The following is a 19,630-nucleotide window of genomic DNA, read 5'->3' as shown; positions in this document are numbered from 1 at the left end:
AGGTCGAAGCCGTTTTGTCTACCCAACGCAAATTCAGCACAGCCGTGCGCGCTAAGACAAGTCCCTCTAGACTGCTGGAAACTTTGGAAACGTGGAAGGCTGGCGTGTACGCGCTTTCTACACATCTCAACGGTATGATCGCGATACTCTCGGCCGCACAACAACTAATGGTCATGTGTTCGGAAGGTCTGATCAGGTCTGACATGACCGGTTGTCAATCGACGTCGAGCGTGCACTCACACACGGATATCCTGGCCTACAGTAAAGCGACGGCGACCTCTACGCTCACGTTGATCGCCGATGTTTCGAAGGGCAATCGAGTGTGTTGGCTGACGAAAGCTATGGTGACCGACGGTCGCGTCGACTACAATGTGCCTCATTGCGACTGGAGAGGCGTATGTGATCCTTTGCAAATTGACAACACCACCGCGGTCGAGTGCGAAGCCATGGTCGGCGGCCTGTTGTCCTTACTGTGTCCCATACAATGTGACGATCCGTGTCACGGACCGGTGTGTTACGACCTGACTAACGAAACGTACCAGGTGATAACATTGCATCCGCCCATTACAGCGGAGCGAGCGTTTCGCCACACTCCCAAACCAAGGTTAATAGTTGTAGCGCACGCCCTTTCGGACCTCGGTGCACGCGAAACACTGGCGTACGCTCACAACATCACGCTCGAGACAGCTCAAGCCTTACACGAAACAAAGGACGTGTTCAAATCCATAGAGAATATACGGTCTTTAGCGTATGCGTATATAAAGAAGGTCGATGACATTTGCAGACCCGGCGGCGTGGGCACCACAGTAGAACAACAAGGTGCTCTCAAGCGCACACAGATACTGGCCGCATTATCACTCGTGATGTCTATCCTGACATGCCCGTATCTGATTTCTATGTATATTAAATTATGACAAGAGCTACTTTAGGTGGTTACGATTACACTATGACCACGTGGCTTAGTTTCTGCTAGTGACCTATAAATACATTTGCCCACTTGCTCTCACTGCCATTAAAGCGGCTGTACCCACACGTACAAAACCCAAGAAAAAAAATGATCTCGCTGTCTGTACTGGGTGTACTCTCAGTAGTCGCAGTTGCTCAGGCCATGGTGGTACGCTCACATAACGCCACTGAGATACGTCCCATCACACCACCTCCTAGACTCCCCGCGAAGGAGTATTCAACACCCCCTTTGTACGAAGACAACCTTTATAACGAGCACAGCACAACGCTTGCCGCACGCGAAGACAACTTGCAGGAGACAACGCTACCACCTGTCGTGAGAACAACGGATTCGAGTGACAACAATCGTGACTATGACGAGCACATTACAGCACCCTCTGTGCACGAAGACCAGGTGCAGGAGACAACTCTACCACCTGTCGTGAGAAACAAGTGTTTGGTTAACAATGATCATCGTCGTGTCCCATTGTAAACGGGCGCGCCATCGCACACATCGTACATGTGTGTTAACCCACCTGTATGCGACAGACTTTGTGTGTTGCATGACATCGAGATGTATTGACGTCTGTGTCAATACAGGACTCTCTATAAGCTGGGAGCTGGACGCTAACGACCCGTGCATGCGCCACACAAAAAGTATCGTACATGTGTTAACCCACCCGTATGCGACAGACTTTGTGTGTTGCATGACATCGAGATGTATTGACGTCTGTGTCAATACACGACTCTATAAGCTGGGAGCTGGACGCTAACGACCTGTGCATGCGCCACACAAAAGGTAACTCGACTAACTACAAAACGCATATTGTGATGTAGAAAGTTGGCTCGACTGTTTGAATCAGCTGCAGCTGCGGTTTACTCACGAAGTGAATTGCACGCTTGTTAGAAGTACATTCGGAGCACTTAAAAAATACATCGCTCTCATCGAGTTCCGTCTCAGCGTTCACCGGCTGATGGGCAAGAGCGTGACATGGGATCGCCAGGAACTTACCTAAGGACTATCATCTCATTTGGCATTTACTCACGGACCCAAGAAACCAGTTCCGAAAAATGGTCGAGAATTATAACTTGTCTAATAGCAACTGGAAGATATGTTGCGTCATAAGCCTCTGATGGTTCACAAGGTGCACGGTCCACTCGAAAACCTAATGCTGTATTTGTAGTACATACACTAAGTCTTCTCTGTTGATGTCAGACTAGAGTTTTAATTAGAGTTTTACTTTGCAACAATGGGATTCGAGCAATTGATGTGTATATTTTTAATAGTGCACAATGCTACGATTCCTAGGCTGAATGTATGACATGGCTCTTATGTATCATTATGTATCGTTTCCATTAAGTACTAAATCAAATAAAGTCCCTCTGTCCTCAGTGCTAGGTTGTGGGTTTAATACACATTAATTATGATCAACCTGTTGAATAGTATAATAACAATATTCCTGTAAAAGTCATTTAGTAATGAACAACCTCAGTTCTGTGAAAGAACATCATGTTTCTGATGTGTACACTGCAGGCCTGACCGGGGTTTGCACGCAAGGGCCTTTGTGTGTGTGTGTGTGTGTGTGTGTGTGTGTGTGTGTGTGTGTGTGTGTGTGTGTGTGTGTGTGTGTGTGTGTGTGTGTGTGTGTGTGTGTGTGTGTGTGAAACAAATAAAGATAAATATAGCTAGTGCGGCCACGAGCGGTCGTGCAGGGTAGAGGCTGCGCGAAAACGCCTCTAAAACAAGCGCGTGCCCACGCCCGATCCGTGGAAGCACGTAGAACTAGCAAACGTACTAGCAGAAATCAACGATCGCACACGGGTCATTGAGTGTGTACAGGGTTCGTCTGCGTGTGTGGCATTGGGCAATCTAGCGGCAACCGAGTGGCCTGAAGGCGGAACCGGCCAACCCGTCGCCCTCACCATCGTTGCGCTTCGAGATGAACTATTGCTAAAGATGATCGTCTTCGTCAACCACGGCGCTACCAGAGTTACCACGACATGAGCCTTAAAAGCGTTCTCGTTTGGGTCAGCGCCACCAGAATTGAATCGGCAAGTCAGCGGATATTACACAACTCGTAACGAAGACCCTCTCCACGACCTCGCGGCCAGTGTGCGCAGTGTACAGCAAATGACAAACGATGTTGCGAGCGATATATCGGAAAAACTTTGCACTGACGCGACGGTCGCCACTGCAGGTTGTGTGAGTCTCGCGCAAAGTGCCATATCAAACGTGCGCAAGCTAGTGACAAGCAACTTCACCAGATCCGTAGATTCTGCATACGCTCGGATACGAATGAAAGTATCGAGAGATAACACCGACACGAGTTGCGCGACGGCGCTGGCTGCAGTCGCTACAACACTGGATTTATTAATCAACGTAATTGTGATCGTAATGGCGTTTCGAGTGTGCACCAGAAACTACAACCAGTACTACAGAAAACTGGCATGAGGGTCGCGGTCTAACGTTATGTTGGTGTCTCGCATCGACCGTTGACCGCCGTTTGCCAGCGGCTGAAAATGGCACAGTTGACGAAATGGAAACGCCGACCGTCGATAGCGCACTCTCGCAAGTTCCAACCGCACCATCTCAGGAGACAGACCACAGAGTCATATTAGCGGAGGGTAGATAGAAAATGCACAAACCGCCGCAACCGCCCATATACATACTATATGAGTTCAACATAGAGTGGAGTAAGAAGTTACTACCGATTGTATTTCCAACGTGCAAGCAGCTGGTGTGTGACGATTTACTTGAGTATCACAGAGGTTGCGATGTCCTGTGTTCCACGAGCGCATGGAAACAAGTGAACGAACTCCTACGGACCGTACTGTTGGGGTATGAGCGAGCTGTAAAATCAATACACGCTAGACACGCGGACTTTGCCGCGTTACTGGACACGCATATCGCCACAACAATACCGGGTCAAGTGTTCGGGGCGTCACCGCGCTCGACTATACACGTCTTGGCCTACCACGAGTACATGAGCCCACAAGATCCTAAGCGAGGTCGAAGCCGTTGTGTCTACCCAACGCAAATTCAGCACAGCCGTGCGCGCTGACAAGTCCCTCTAGACTGCTGGAAACTTTGGAAACGTGGAAGGCTGGCGTGTACGCGCTTTCTACACATCTCAACGGTATGATCGCGATACTCTCGGCCGCACAACAACTAATGGTCATGTGTTCGGAAGGTCTGATCAGGTCTGACATGACCGGTTGTCAATCGACGTCGAGCGTGCACTCACACACGGATATCCTGGCGTACAGTAAAGCGACAGCGACCTCTACGCTCACGTTGATCGCCGATGTTTCGAAGGGCAATCGAGTGAAGTTGCTTGTCACTAGCTTGAGCACGTTTGATATGGCACTTTGCGTGAGACTCACACAACCTGCAGTGGCGACCGTCGCGTCAGTGCAAAGTTTTTCCGATATATCGCTCGCAACATCGTTTGTCATTTGCTGTACACTGCACACACTGGCCGCGAGGTCGCGGAGAGGGTCTTCGTTACGAGCTACTCTGGTAGCGCCGTGGTTGATGAGGACGATCATCTTTAGCAATAGTTCATCTCGAAGCGCAACGATGGTGAGGGCGACGGGTTGGCCGGTTCTGCCTTCAGGCCACTCGGTTGCCGCTAGATTGCCCAATGCCACACACGCAGACGAACCCTGTACACACTCAATGACCCGTGTGCGATCGTTGATTTCTGCTAGTACGTTTGCTAGTTCTACGTGCTTCCACGGATCGGGCGTGGGCACGCGCTTGTTTTTAGAGGCGTTTTCGAACAGCCTCTACCCTGCACGACCGCTCGTGGCCGCACTAGCTATATTTATCTTTATTTGTTTCACACACACACACACACACACACACACACACACACACACACACACACACACACACACACACACACACACACAGACCCTTGCGTGCAAACCCCGGTCAGGCCTGCAGTGTACACATCAGAGACATGATGTTCTTTCACAGAACTGAGGTTGTTCATTACTAAATGACTTGTACAGGAATAGTGTTATTATACTATTCAACAGGTTGATCATAATAATGTGTATTAAACCCACAACCTAGCACTGAGGACAGAGGGACTTTATTTAAATTAGTACTTAATGGAAACGATACATAATGATACACAAGAGCCATGTCATACATTCAGCCTAGGAATAGTAGCATTGTGCACTATTAAAAATATACATATCAATTGCTCGAATCCCATTGTTGCAAAGTAAAACTCTAATAAAACTCTAGTCTGACATCAACAGAGAAGACTTAGTGTATTTACTACTAATACAGCATTAGGATTTCGAGTGGACCGTGCACCTTGTGAACCATCAGAGGCTTATGATGCAACATATCTTCCAGTTGCTATTAGACAAGTTATAATTCTCGACCATTTTTCGGAACTGGTTTCTTGGGTCCGTGAGTAAATGCCAAATGAGATGATAGCCCTTAAGTAAGTTCCTGGCGATCCCATGTCACGCTTTTGCCCATCAGCCGGTGAACGCTGAGACGGAAGTCGATGAGAGCGATGTATTTTTTAAGTGCTCCGAATGTACTTCTAACAACCTTGCGATTCACTTCGTGAGTAAACCGCAGCTGCAGCTGATTCAAACAGTCGAGCCAACTTTCTATATCACAATATGCGTTTTGTAGTTAGTCGAGTTACCTTTTGTGTGGCACATGCACGGGTCGTTAGCGTCCAGCTCCCAGCTTATAGAGTCCTCTATTGACACAGACGTCAATACATCTCGATGTCATGCAACACACAAAGTCTGTCGCATACAGGTGGGTTAACACATGTACGATACCTTTTGTGTGGCGCATGCACGGGTCATTAGCGTCCAGCTCCCAGCTTATAGAGTCCTGTATTGACACAGACGTCAATACATCTCGATGTCATGCAACACTCAAAGTCTGTCTCATACAGGTGGGTTAACACACATGTACGATGTGTGCGATGGCGCGCCCGTTTACAATGGGACACGACGATGATCATTGTTAACCAAACTCTTGTTTCTCACGACAGGTGGTAGCGTTGTCTCCTGCACCTGGTCTTCGTGCACAGAGGGTGTTGTAATGTGCTCGTCATAGTCGCGATCGTTGTCACTCGAATCCGTTGTTCTCACGACAGGTGGTAGCGTTGTCTCCTGCATGATGTCTTCGCGTGCGGCAAGCGTTGTGCTGTGCTCGTTATAATGGTTGTCTTCGTACAAAGGGGGTGTTGAATACTCCTTCGCGAGTAGTCTAGGAGGTGGTTTGATGGGACGTATCTCAGAGGCATTATGTGAGCGTACCACCATGGCCTGACCAACTGCGACTACTGAGAGTACACCCAGTACAGACAGCGAGATCATTTTTTTTTCTTGGGTGTTGTACGTGTGGGTACAGCCGCTTTAATGGCAGCGAAAGCAAGTGGGCAAATGTATTTATAGGTCACTAGCAGAAACTAAGGCACGTGGTCAGAGTGTAATCGTAACCACCTAAAGTAGCTCTTGTCATAATTTAATATACATAGAAATCAGAAACGGGCATGTCAGGATAGACATCACGAGTGATAATGCGGCCAGTATCTGTGTGCGCTTGAGAGCATCTTGTTGTTCTACTGTGGTGCCCACGCCGCCGGGTCTGCAAATGTCATCGACCTTCTTTATATACGCATACGCTAAAGACCGTATATTCTCTATGGATTTGAACACGTCCTTTGTTTCGCGTAACGCTTGAGCTGTCTCGAGCGCATTGTTGTGAGTGTACGCCAGTGTTTCGCGTGCACCGAGGTCCGAAAGGGCGTGCGCTACAACTATTAACCTTGGTTTGGGAGTGTGGCGAAACGCTCGCTCCGCTGTAATGGGCGGATGCAATGTTATCACCTGGTACGTTTCGTTAGTCGGGTCGTAACACACCGGTCCGTGACATGGACCGTCACATTGTATTGGTCACAGTAAGGACAACACTCCGCCGACCGTGACTTCGCACTCGACCGCGGTGGTGTTGTCGATTTGCAAAGGATCACATACAATGAGGCACATTGTAGTCGACGCGACCGTCGGTCACCATAGCTTTCGTCAGCCAACACACTCGATTGCCCTTCGAAACATCGGCGATCAACGTGAGCGTAGAGGTCGCTGTCGCTTTACTGTACGCCAGGATATCCGTGTGTGAGTGCACGCTCGACGTCGATTGACAACCGGTCATGTCAGACCTGATCAGACCTTCCGAACACATGACCATTAGTTGTTGTGCGGCCGAGAGTATCGCGATCATACCGTTGAGATGTGTAGAAAGCGCGTACACGCCAGCCTTCCACGTTTCCAAAGTTTCCAGCAGTCTAGAGGGACTTGTCAGCGCGCACGGCTGTGCTGAATTTGCGTTGGGTAGACACAACGGCTTCGACCTCGCTTAGGATCTTGTGGGCTCATGTACTCGTGGTAGGCCAAGACGTGTATAGTCGAGCGCGGTGACGCCCCGAACACTTGACCCGGTATTGTTGTGGCGATATGCGTGTCCAGTAACGCGGCAAAGTCCGCGTGTCTAGCGTGTATTGATTTTACAGCTCGCTCATACCCCAACAGTACGGTCCGTAGGAGTTCGTTCACTTGTTTCCATGCGCTCGTGGAACACAGGACATCGCAACCTCTGTGATACTCAAGTAAATCGTCACACACCAGCTGCTTGCACGTTGGAAATACAATCGGTAGTAACTTCTTACTCCACTCTATGTTGAACTCATATAGTATGTATATGGGCGGTTGCGGCGGTTTGTGCATTTTCTATCTACCCTCCGCTAATATGACTCTGTGGTCTGTCTCCTGAGATGGTGCGGTTGGAACTTGCGAGAGTGCGCTATCGACGGTCGGCGTTTCCATTTCGTCAACTGTGCCATTTTCAGCCGCTGGCAAACGGCGGTCAACGGTCGATGCGAGACACCAACATAACGTTAGACCGCGACCCTCATGCCAGTTTTCTGTAGTACTGGTTGTAGTTTCTGGTGCACACTCGAAACGCCATTACGATCACAATTACGTTGATTAATAAATCCAGTGTTGTAGCGACTGCAGCCAGCGCCGTCGCGCAACTCGTGTCGGTGTTATCTCTCGATACTTTCATTCGTATCCGAGCGTATGCAGAATCTACGGATCTGGTGAAGTTGCTTGTCACTAGCTTGCGCACGTTTGATATGGCACTTTGCGCGAGACTCACACAACCTGCAGTGGCGACCGTCGCGTCAGTGCAAAGTTTTTCCGATATATCGCTCGCAACATCGTTTGTCATTTGCTGTACACTGCGCACACTGGCCGCGAGGTCGTGGAGAGGGTCTTCGTTACGAGTTGTGTAATATCCGCTGACTTGCCGATTCAATTCTGGTGGCGCTGACCCAAACGAGAACGCTTTTAAGGCTCATGTCGTGGTAACTCTGGTAGCGCCGTGGTTGACGAAGACGATAGTCTTTAGCAATAGTTCATCTCGAAGCGCAACGATGGTGAGGGCGACGGGTTGGCCGGTTCCGCCTTCAGGCCACTCGGTTGCCGCTAGATTGCCCAATGCCACACACGCAGACGAACCCTGTACACACTCAATGACCCGTGTGCGATCGTTGATTTCTGCTAGTACGTTTGCTAGTTCTACGTGCTTCCACGGATCGGGCGTGGGCACGCGCTTGTTTTAGAGGCGTTTTCGCGCAGCCTCTACCCTGCACGACCGCTCGTGGCCGCACTAGCTATATTTATCTTTATTTGTTTCACACACACACACACACACACACACACACACACACACACACACACACACACACACACACACACACACACACACACACACACACACACACACACACACACACACACACACAAAGGCCCTTGCGTGCAAACCCCGGTCAGGCCTGCAGTGTACACATCAGAAACATGATGTTCTTTCACAGAACTGAGGTTGTTCATTACTAAATGACTTTTACAGGAATATTGTTATTATACTATTCAACAGGTTGATCATAATTAATGTGTATTAAACCCACAACCTAGCACTGAGGACAGAGGGACTTTATTAGATTTAGTACTTAATGGAAACGATACATAATGATACATAAGAGCCATGTCATACATTCAGCCTAGGAATAGTAGCATTGTGCACTATTAAAAATATACACATCAATTGCTCGAATCCCATTGTTGCAAAGTAAAACTCTAATTAAAACTCTAGTCTGACATCAACAGAGAAGACTTAGTGTATGTACTACAAATACAGCATTAGGTTTTCGAGTGGACCGTGCACCTTGTGAACCATCAGAGGCTTATGACGCAACATATCTTCCAGTTGCTATTAGACAAGTTATAATTCTCGACCATTTTTCGGAACTGGTTTCTTGGGTCCGTGAGTAAATGCCAAATGAGATGATAGTCCTTAGGTAAGTTCCTGGCGATCCCATGTCACGCTCTTGCCCATCAGCCGGTGAACGCTGAGACGGAACTCGATGAGAGCGATGTATTTTTTAAGTGCTCCGAATGTACTTCTAACAAGCGTGCAACTCACTTCGTGAGTAAACCGCAGCTGCAGCTGATTCAAACAGTCGAGCCAACTTTCTACATCACAATATGCGTTTTGTAGTTAGTCGAGTTACCTTTTGTGTGGCGCATGCACAGGTCGTTAGCGTCCAGCTCCCAGCTTATAGAGTCGTGTATTGACACAGACGTCAATACATCTCGATGTCATGCAACACACAAAGTCTGTCGCATACGGGTGGGTTAACACATGTACGATACCTTTTGTGTGGCGCATGCACGGGTCGTTAGCGTCCAGCTCCCAGCTTATAGAGAGTCCTGTATTGACACAGACGTCAATACATCTCGATGTCATGCAACACACAAAGTCTGTCGCATACAGGTGGGTTAACACACATGTACGATGTGTGCGATGGCGCGCCCGTTTACAATGGGACACGACGATGATCATTGTTAACCAAACACTTGTTTCTCACGACAGGTGGTAGAGTTGTCTCCTGCACCTGGTCTTCGTGCACAGAGGGTGCTGTAATGTGCTCGTCATAGTCACGATTGTTGTCACTCGAATCCGTTGTTCTCACGACAGGTGGTAGCGTTGTCTCCTGCAAGTTGTCTTCGCGTGCGGCAAGCGTTGTGCTGTGCTCGTTATAAAGGTTGTCTTCGTACAAAGGGGGTGTTGAATACTCCTTCGCGGGGAGTCTAGGAGGTGGTGTGATGGGACGTATCTCAGTGGCGTTATGTGAGCGTACCACCATGGCCTGAGCAACTGCGACTACTGAGAGTACACCCAGTACAGACAGCGAGATCATTTTTTTTCTTGGGTTTTGTACGTGTGGGTACAGCCGCTTTAATGGCAGTGAGAGCAAGTGGGCAAATGTATTTATAGGTCACTAGCAGAAACTAAGCCACGTGGTCATAGTGTAATCGACGTGCCCCGAGGAGCGTCTTGCCACATGTCACCTCTGGTTCTGACTGAGCGCCTCCAGGAGAGACGCCCAAGCAAGACGCGCCCCGAGGAGCGTCTTGTCACATGTCAACACTGGGTCTGTCTGAGCGCCTCCAGGAGAGAAGCCCAAGCAAGACGCGCCCCGGGGAGCGTCGTGCCAAATGTCAACAATGGGTCTGACTGAGGGCCTCCAGGAGAGAAGCCCAAGCAAGACTGCGCCCCGAGGAGCGTCTTGACACATGTCAACACTGGGTCTGACAGAGGGCCTCCAGGAGAGAGGCCCAAGCAAGACGCGCCCCGAGGAGTGTCTTGCCACATGTCAACACTGGGTCTGACTGAGCGCCTCCAGGAGAGAGGCCCAAGCAAGACGCGCCCCGAGGAGCGTCTTGCCACATGTCAACAATGGGTCTGACTGAGGGCCTCCAGGAGAGAGGCCCAAGCAAGATGCGCCCAGAGGAGCGTCTTTCCACATGTCAACACTGGGTCTGACAGAGGGCCTCCAGGAGAGAGGCCCAAGCAAGACGTGCCCCGAGGAGCGTCTTGCCACATGTCACCTCTGGTTCTGACTGAGCGCCTCCAGGAGAGAGGCCCAAGCAAGACGCGCCCCGAGGAGCGTCTTGTCACATGTCAACACTGGGTCTGTCTGAGCGCCTCCAGGAGAGAAGCCCATGCAAGACGCGCCCCGGGGAGCGTCTTGCCACATGTCAACAATGGGTCTGACTGAGGGCCTCCAGGAGAGAAGCCCAAGCAAGACTGCGCCCCGAGGAGCGTCTTGACACATGTCAACACTGGGTCTGACAGAGGGCCTCCAGGAGAGGCCCAAGCAAGACGCGCCCCGAGGAGTGTCTTGCCACATGTCACCACTGGGTCTGACTGAGCGCCTCCAGGAGAGAGGCCCAGGCAAGACGCGCCCCGAGGAGCGTCAGGCCACATGTCAGCACTCGGTCTGACTGAGCGCCTCCAGGAGAGAGGCCAAAGCAAGACGCGCCCTGAGGAGCGTCTTGCCACATGTCAACAATGGGTCTGACTGAGGGCCTCCAGGAGAGAAGCCCAAGCAAGACGCGCCCCGAGGAGCGTCTTGACACATGTTAACACTGGGTATGACAGAGGGCCTCCTGGAGAGAGGCCCAAGCAAGACGCGCCCCGAGGAGTGTCTTGCCACATGTCACTACTCAGTCTGACTGAGCGCCTCCAGGAGAGAGGCCCAAGCAAGACGCGCCCCGAGGAGCGTCTTGCCACATGTCAACAATGGTTCTTACTGAGGGCCTCCAGGAGAGAAGCCCAAGCAAGACGCGCCCCGAGGAGCTTCTTGCCACATGTTAGCACTCGGTCTGACAGAGGGCCTCCATGAGAGAGGCCCAAGCAAGACGCGCCCCAAGGAGTGTCTTGCCAAATGTCAACACTGGGTCTGACTGAGCGCCTCAGGGAGAGAGGTCCAAGCAAGACGCGCCCCGAGGAGCGTCTTGCCACATGTCACTACTCGGTCTGACTGAGCGCCCCAGTGAGAGAAGCCCCAGCAAGACGCGCCAGGAGGAGCGTCTTGCCACATGTCACTACTCGGTCTGTTTGAGCGCCTCCAGGAGAGAGGCCCAAGCAAGACGTGCCCCGAGGAGCGTCTTGCCACATGTCAACAATGGGTCTGACTGAGGGCCTCCAGGAGAGAATCCCAAGCAAGACGCTCCTCGGGGCGCATCTTGCTTGGGCCTCTCTCATGGAGGCCCTCAGTCCGACCCAGTGTTGACATGTGGCATGACGCTCCTCGGCGCGTGTCTTGCTTGGGCCTCTCTCCTGGAGGCGCTCAGTCAGACCCAGTGTTGACATGTGGCAAGACGCTCCTCTGGGCGCGTCTTGCTTCGGCTTCTCTCCTGGAGGCCCTCAGTCAGACCCATTGTTGACATGTGGCAAGACGCTCCTCGAGGCACGTCTTGCTTGGGCCTCTCTCCTGGAGGCGCTCAGTCAGACCAAGTGGTGACATGTGGCAAGACGCTCCTCGGGGCGCGTCTTGCTTGGGCTTCTCTCCTGGAGGCCCTCAGTCAGACCCATTGTTGACATGTGGCAAGACGCTCCTCAGGGCGCGTCTTGCTTTGGCCTCTCTCCTGGAGGCGCTCAGTCAGACCGAGTGCTGACATGTGGCAAGACGCTCCTCGGGCCGCGTGTTGCTTGGGCTTCTCTCCTGGAGGCCCTCAGTCAGACCCATTGTTGACATGTGGCAAGACGCTCCTCGGGGCGCGTCTTGCTTGGGCCTCTCTCCTGGAGGCGCTCAGTCAGAACGAGTGCTGACATGTGGAAAGACGCTCCTCGGGGCGCATCTTGCTTGGGCCTCTCTCCTGGAGGCGGTCAGTCAGAACCAGTGGTGACATGTGGAAAGACACTCCTCGGGGCGGGTCTTGCTTGGTCCTCTCTCCTGGAGTCCCTCTGTCAGACCGAGTGTTGACATGTGGCAAGACTCTCCTCGGGGCGCGTCTTGCTTGGGCTTCTCTCATGGAGGCCATCAGTCAGACCCAGTGTTGACATGTGTCAAGACGCTCCTCGGGGCGTGTCTTGCTTGGGCCTCTCTCCTGGAGGCGCTCAGTCAGACCCAGTGTTGACATGTGGCAAGACGCTCCTCGGGGCACGTCTTGCTTGGGATTCTCTCCTGGAGGCCCTCAGTCAGACCCATTGTTGACATGTGGCAAGACGCTCCTCGGGGCACGTCTTGCTTGGGCCTCTCTCCTGGAGGCGCTCAAACAGACCGAGTAGTGACATGTGGCAAGACGCTCCTCGGGGCGCGTCTTGCTGGGGCTTCTCTCACTGGGGCGCTCAGTCAGACCGAGTAGTGACATGTGGCAAGACGCTCCTCGGGGCGCGTCTTGCTTTGACCTCTCTCCCTGAGGCGCTCAGTCAGACCCAGTGTTGACATTTGGCAAGACACTCCTTGGGGCGCGTCTTGCTTGGGCCTCTCTCATGGAGGCCCTCTGTCAGACCGAGTGCTAACATGTGGCAAGAAGCTCCTCGGGGCGCGTCTTGCTTGGGCTTCTCTCCTGGAGGCCCTCAGTAAGAACCATTGTTGACATGTGGCAAGACGCTCCTCGGGGCGCGTCTTGCTTGGGCCTCTCTCCAGAAGGCCCTCAATCAGACCCAGTGTTGACACGTGGCAAGACGCTCCTCGGGGCGCGTCTTACTTGGGCCTCTCTCCTGGAGGCGCTCAGTCAGACTGAGTAGTGACATGTGGCCTGACGCTCCTCGGGGCGCGTGTTGCTTGGGCCTCTCTCCTGGAGGCGCTCAGTCAGACCAAGTGGTGACATGTGGCAAGACACTCCTCGGGGCGCGTCTTGCTTGGGCCTCTCTCATGGAGGCCCTCTGTCAGACCCAGTGTTGACATGTGGCAAGACACTCCTCGGGGCGCGTCTTGCTTGGGCCTCTCTCATGGAGGCCCTCTGTCAGACCCAGTGTTGACATGTGTCAAGACGCTCCTCGGGGCGCGTCTTGCTTTGGCCTCTCTCCTGGAGGCGCTCAGTCAGACCGAGTGCTGACATGTGGAAAGAAGCTCCTTGGGGCGCGTCTTGCTTGGGCTTCTCTCCTGGAGGCCCCCAGTAAGACCCATTGTTGACATGTGGCAAGACGCTCCTCGGGGCGTGTCTTGCCTGGGCCTCTCTCCAGAAGGCCCTCAATCAGACCCAGTGTTGACACGTGGCAAGACGCTCCTCGGGGCACGTCTTGCTTGGGCCTCTCTCCTGGAGGCGCTCAGTCTGACTGAGTAGTGACATGTGGCCTGACGCTCCTCGGGGCGCGTGTTGCTTGGGCCTCTCTCCTGGAGGCGCTCAGTCAGACCAAGTGGTGAATTGTGGCTAGACACTCCTCGGGGCGCGTCTTGCTTGGGCCTCTCTCCTGGAGGCCCTCTGTCAGACCCAGTGTTGACATGTGTCAAGACGCTCCTCGGGGCGCGTCTTGCTTGGGCTTCTCTCCTGGAGGCCCTCAGTCAGACCCATTGTTGACATTTGGCAAGACGCTCCTCGGGGCGCGTCTTGCTTGGGCCTCTCTCCTGGAGGCGCTCAGTCAGACCGAGTGCTGACATGTGGCAAGACGCTCCTCGGGCCACATGTTGCTTGGGCTTCTCTCCTGGAGGCCCTCAGTCAGACCCATTGTTGACACGTGGCAAGATGCTCCTCGGGGCGCGTCTTGCTTGGGCCTCTCTCCTGGAGGCGCTCAGTCAGACTGAGTAGTGACATGTGGCCTGACGCTCCTCGGGGCACGTGTTGCTTGGGCCTCTCTCCTGGAGGCGCTCAGTCAGATCAAGTGGTGACATGTGGCAAGACACTCCTCGGGGCGCATCTTGCTTGGGCCTCTCTCCTGGAGGCCCTCTGTCAGACCAGGTGTTGACATGTGTCAAGACGCTCCTCGGGGCGCGTCTTGCTTGGGCTTCTCTCCTGGAGGCCCTCAGTCAGACCCATTGTTGACATGTGGCAAGACGCTCCTCGGGGCGCGTCTTGCTTGGGCCTCTCTCCTGGAGGCGCTCAGTCAGACCGAGTGCTGACATGTGGCAAGACGCTGCTCGGGCCGCGTGTTGCTTGGGCTTCTCTCCTGGAGGCCCTCAGTCAGACGCATTGTTGACATGTGGCAAGACGCTCCTCGGGGCGCGTCTTGCTTGGGCCTCTCTCCTGGAGGCGCTCAGTCAGACCGAGTGCTGACATGTGGCAAGACGCTCCTCGGGGCGCGTCTTGCTGGGGCCTCTCTCCTGGAGGCACTCAGTCAGACCCAGTGCTGACATGTGGCAAGACGCTCCTCGGGGCGCGTCTTGCTTGGGCCTCTCTCCTGGAGGCGCTCAGTCAGACTGAGTAGTGACATGTGGCCTGACGCTCCTCGGGGTGCGGCTTGCTTGGGCCTCTCTCCTGGAGGCGCTCAGTCAGACCCAGTGGTGACATGTGGCAAGACACTCCTCGGGTCGCGTCTTGCTTGGGCCTCTCTCCTGGAGGCCCTCTGTCAGACCCAGTGTTGACATGTGTCAAGACGCTCCTCGGGGCGCAGTCTTGCTTGGGCTTCTCTCCTGGAGGCCCTCAGTCAGACCCATTGTTGACATGTGGCAAGACGCTTCTCGGGGCGCGTCTTGCTTGGGCCTCTCTCCTGGAGGCGCTCAGTCAGACCGAGTGCTGACATGTGGCAAGACGCTCCTCGGGGCGCGTCTTGCTTGGGCTTCTCTCCTGGAGGCGCTCAGAAAGACCCAGTGTTGACATGTGACAAGACGCTCCTCGGGGCGCGTCTTGCTTGGGCCTCTCTCCTGGAGGCGCTCAGTCAGAACCAGAGGTGACATGTGGCAAGACGCTCCTCAGGGCGCGTCTTGCTTGGGCCTCTCTCCTGGAGGCCCTCTGTCAGACCCAGTGTTGACATGTGGCAAGACGCTCATCCTGGCGCATCTTGCTTGGGCCTCTCTCCTGGAGGCCCTCAGTCAGACCCATTGTTGACATGTAGCAAGACGCTCCTCGGGGCGCGTCTTGCTTGGGCCTCTCTCCTGGAGGCGCTCAGTCAGACCGAGTGCTGACATGTGGCAAGACGCTCCTCGGGGCGCGTCTTGCTTGGGCCTCTCTCCTGGAGGCGCTCAGTCAGACTGAATAGTGACATGTGGCCTGACGCTCCTCGGGGCGCGTCTTGCCTGGGCCTCTCTCCTGGAGGCGCTCAGTCAGACCCAGTGGTGACATGTGGCAAGACACTCCTCGGGGCGCGTCTTGCTTGGGCCTCTCCTGGAGGCCCTCTGTCAGACCCAGTGTTGACATGTGTCAAGACGCTCCTCGGGGCGCAGTCTTGCTTGGGCTTCTCTCCTGGAGGCCCTCAGTCAGACCCATTGTTGACATGTGGCAAGACGCTCCCCGGGGCGCGTCTTGCATGGGCTTCTCTCCTGGAGGCGCTCAGACAGACCCAGTGTTGACATGTGACAAGACGCTCCTCGGGGCGCGTCTTGCTTGGGCCTCTCTCCTGGAGGCGCTCAGTCAGAACCAGAGGTGACATGTGGCAAGACGCTCCTCGGGGCACGTCTTGCTTGGGCCTCTCTCCTGGAGGCCCTCTGTCAGACCCAGTGTTGACATGTGGAAAGACGCTCCTCCGGGCGCATCTTGCTTGGGCCTCTCTCCTGGAGGCCCTCAGTCAGACCCATTGTTGACATGTGGCAAGACGCTCCTCGGGGCGCGTCTTGCTTGGGCCTCTCTCCTGGAGGCGCTCAGTCAGACCCAGTGTTGACATGTGGCAAGACACTCCTCGGGGCGCGTCTTGCTTGGGCCTCTCTCCTGGAGGCCCTCTGTCAGACCCAGTGTTGACATGTGTCAAGATGCTCCTCGGGGAGCAGTCTTGCTTGGGCTTCTCTCCTGGAGGCCCTCAGTCAGACCCATTGTTGACATTTGGCACGACGCTCCCCGGGGCGCGTCTTGCTTGGGCTTCTCTCCTGGAGGCGCTCAGACAGACCCAGTGTTGACATGTGACAAGACGCTCCTCGGGGCGCGTCTTGCTTGGGCGTCTCTCCTGGAGGCGCTCAGTCAGAACCAGAGGTGACATGTGGCAAGACGCTCCTCGGGGCACGTCTTGCTTGGGCCTCTCTCCTGGAGGCCCTCTGTCAGACCCAGTGTTGACATGTGGAAAGACGCTCCTCTGGGCGCATCTTGCTTGGGCCTCTCTCCTGGAGGCCCTCAGTCAGACCCATTGTTGACATGTGGCAAGACGCTCCTCGGGGCGCATCTTGCTTGGGCCTCTCTCATGGAGGCCCTCAGTCCGACCCAGTGTTGACATGTGGCATGACGCTCCTCGGCGCGTGTCTTGCTTGGGCCTCTCTCCTGGAGGCGCTCAGTCAGACCCAGTGTTGACATGTGGCAAGACGCTCCTCTGGGCGCGTCTTGCTTCGGCTTCTCTCCTGGAGGCCCTCAGTCAGACCCATTGTTGACATGTGGCAAGACGCTCCTCGAGGCACGTCTTGCTTGGGCCTCTCTCCTGGAGGCGCTCAGTCAGACCAAGTGGTGACATGTGGCAAGACACTCCTCGGGGCGCGTCTTGCTTGGGCCTCTCTCCTGGAGGCCATCTGTCAGACCAAGTGTTGACATGTGGCAAGACACTCCTCGGGGCGCGTCTTGCTTGGGCCTCTCTCCAGGAGGCCCTCTGTCATACCCAGTGTTAACATGTGTCAAGACGCTCCTCGGGGCGCGTCTTGCTTGGGCTTCTCTCCTGGAGGCCCTCAGTCAAACCCATTGTTGACATGTGGCAAGACGCTCCTCAGGGCGCGTCTTGCTTTGGCCTCTCTCCTGGAGGCGCTCAGTCAGACCGAGTGCTGACATGTGGCAAGACGCTCCTCGGGCCGCGTGTTGCTTGGGCTTCTCTCCTGGAGGCCCTCAGTCAGACCCATTGTTGACATGTGGCAAGACGCTCCTCGGGGCGCGTCTTGCTTGGGCCTCTCTCCTGGAGGCGCTCAGTCAGAACGAGTGCTGACATGTGGAAAGACGCTCCTCGGGGCGCGTCTTGCTTGGGCTTCTCTCCTGGAGGCGCTCAGAAAGACCCAGTGTTGACATGTGACAAGACGCTCCTCGGGGCGCATCTTGCTTGGGCCTCTCTCCTGGAGGCGGTCAGTCAGAACCAGTGGTGACATGTGGCAAGACACTCCTCGGGGCGGGTCTTGCTTGGGCCTCTCTCCTGGAGTCCCTCTGTCAGACCGAGTGTTGACATGTGGCAAGACTCTCCTCGGGGCGCGTCTTGCTTGGGCTTCTCTCATGGAGGCCATCAGTCAGACCCAGTGTTGACATGTGTCAAGACGCTCCTCGGGGCGTGTCTTGCTTGGGCCTCTCTCCTGGAGGCGCTCAGTCAGACCCAGTGTTGACATGTGGCAAGACGCTCCTCGGGGCACGTCTTGCTTGGGATTCTCTCCTGGAGGCCCTCAGTCAGACCCATTGTTGACATGTGGCAAGACGCTCCTCGGGGCGCGTCTTGCTTGGGCCTCTCTCCTGGAGGCGCTCAGTCAGACCCAGTGTTGACATGTGGCAAGACACTCCTCGGGGCGCGTCTTGCTTGGGCCTCTCTCCTGGAGGCCCTCTGTCAGACCCAGTGTTGACATGTGTCAAGACGCTCCTCGGGGAGCAGTCTTGCTTGGGCTTCTCTCCTGGAGGCCCTCAGTCAGACCCATTGTTGACATTTGGCACGACGCTCCCCGGGGCGCGTCTTGCTTGGGCTTCTCTCCTGGAGGCGCTCAGACAGACCCAGTGTTGACATGTGACAAGACGCTCCTCGGGGCGCGTCTTGCTTGGGCGTCTCTCCTGGAGGCGCTCAGTCAGAACCAGAGGTGACATGTGGCAAGACGCTCCTCGGGGCACGTCTTGCTTGGGCCTCTCTCCTGGAGGCCCTCTGTCAGACCCAGTGTTGACATGTGGAAAGACGCTCCTCTGGGCGCATCTTGCTTGGGCCTCTCTCCTGGAGGCCCTCAGTCAGACCCATTGTTGACATGTGGCAAGACGCTCCTCGGGGCGCATCTTGCTTGGGCCTCTCTCATGGAGGCCCTCAGTCCGACCCAGTGTTGACATGTGGCATGACGCTCCTCGGCGCGTGTCTTGCTTGGGCCTCTCTCCTGGAGGCGCTCAGTCAGACCCAGTGTTGACATGTGGCAAGACGCTCCTCTGGGCGCGTCTTGCTTCGGCTTCTCTCCTGGAGGCCCTCAGTCAGACCCATTGTTGACATGTGGCAAGACGCTCCTCGAGGCACGTCTTGCTTGGGCCTCTCTCCTGGAGGCGCTCAGTCAGACCAAGTGGTGACATGTGGCAAGACACTCCTCGGGGCGCGTCTTGCTTGGGCCTCTCTCCTGGAGGCCATCTGTCAGACCAAGTGTTGACATGTGGCAAGACACTCCTCGGGGCGCGTCTTGCTTGGGCCTCTCTCCAGGAGGCCCTCTGTCATACCCAGTGTTAACATGTGTCAAGACGCTCCTCGGGGCGCGTCTTGCTTGGGCTTCTCTCCTGGAGGCCCTCAGTCAAACCCATTGTTGACATGTGGCAAGACGCTCCTCAGGGCGCGTCTTGCTTTGGCCTCTCTCCTGGAGGCGCTCAGTCAGACCGAGTGCTGACATGTGGCAAGACGCTCCTCGGGCCGCGTGTTGCTTGGGCTTCTCTCCTGGAGGCCCTCAGTCAGACCCATTGTTGACATGTGGCAAGACGCTCCTCGGGGCGCGTCTTGCTTGGGCCTCTCTCCTGGAGGCGCTCAGTCAGAACGAGTGCTGACATGTGGAAAGACGCTCCTCGGGGC

Source organism: Nothobranchius furzeri, chromosome 2, assembly GCF_043380555.1.
Source record: "Nothobranchius furzeri strain GRZ-AD chromosome 2, NfurGRZ-RIMD1, whole genome shotgun sequence".
In the NCBI taxonomy this organism is placed as follows: Eukaryota; Metazoa; Chordata; class Actinopteri; order Cyprinodontiformes; family Nothobranchiidae; genus Nothobranchius; species Nothobranchius furzeri.
This window is presented reverse-complemented; position numbering follows the sequence as displayed.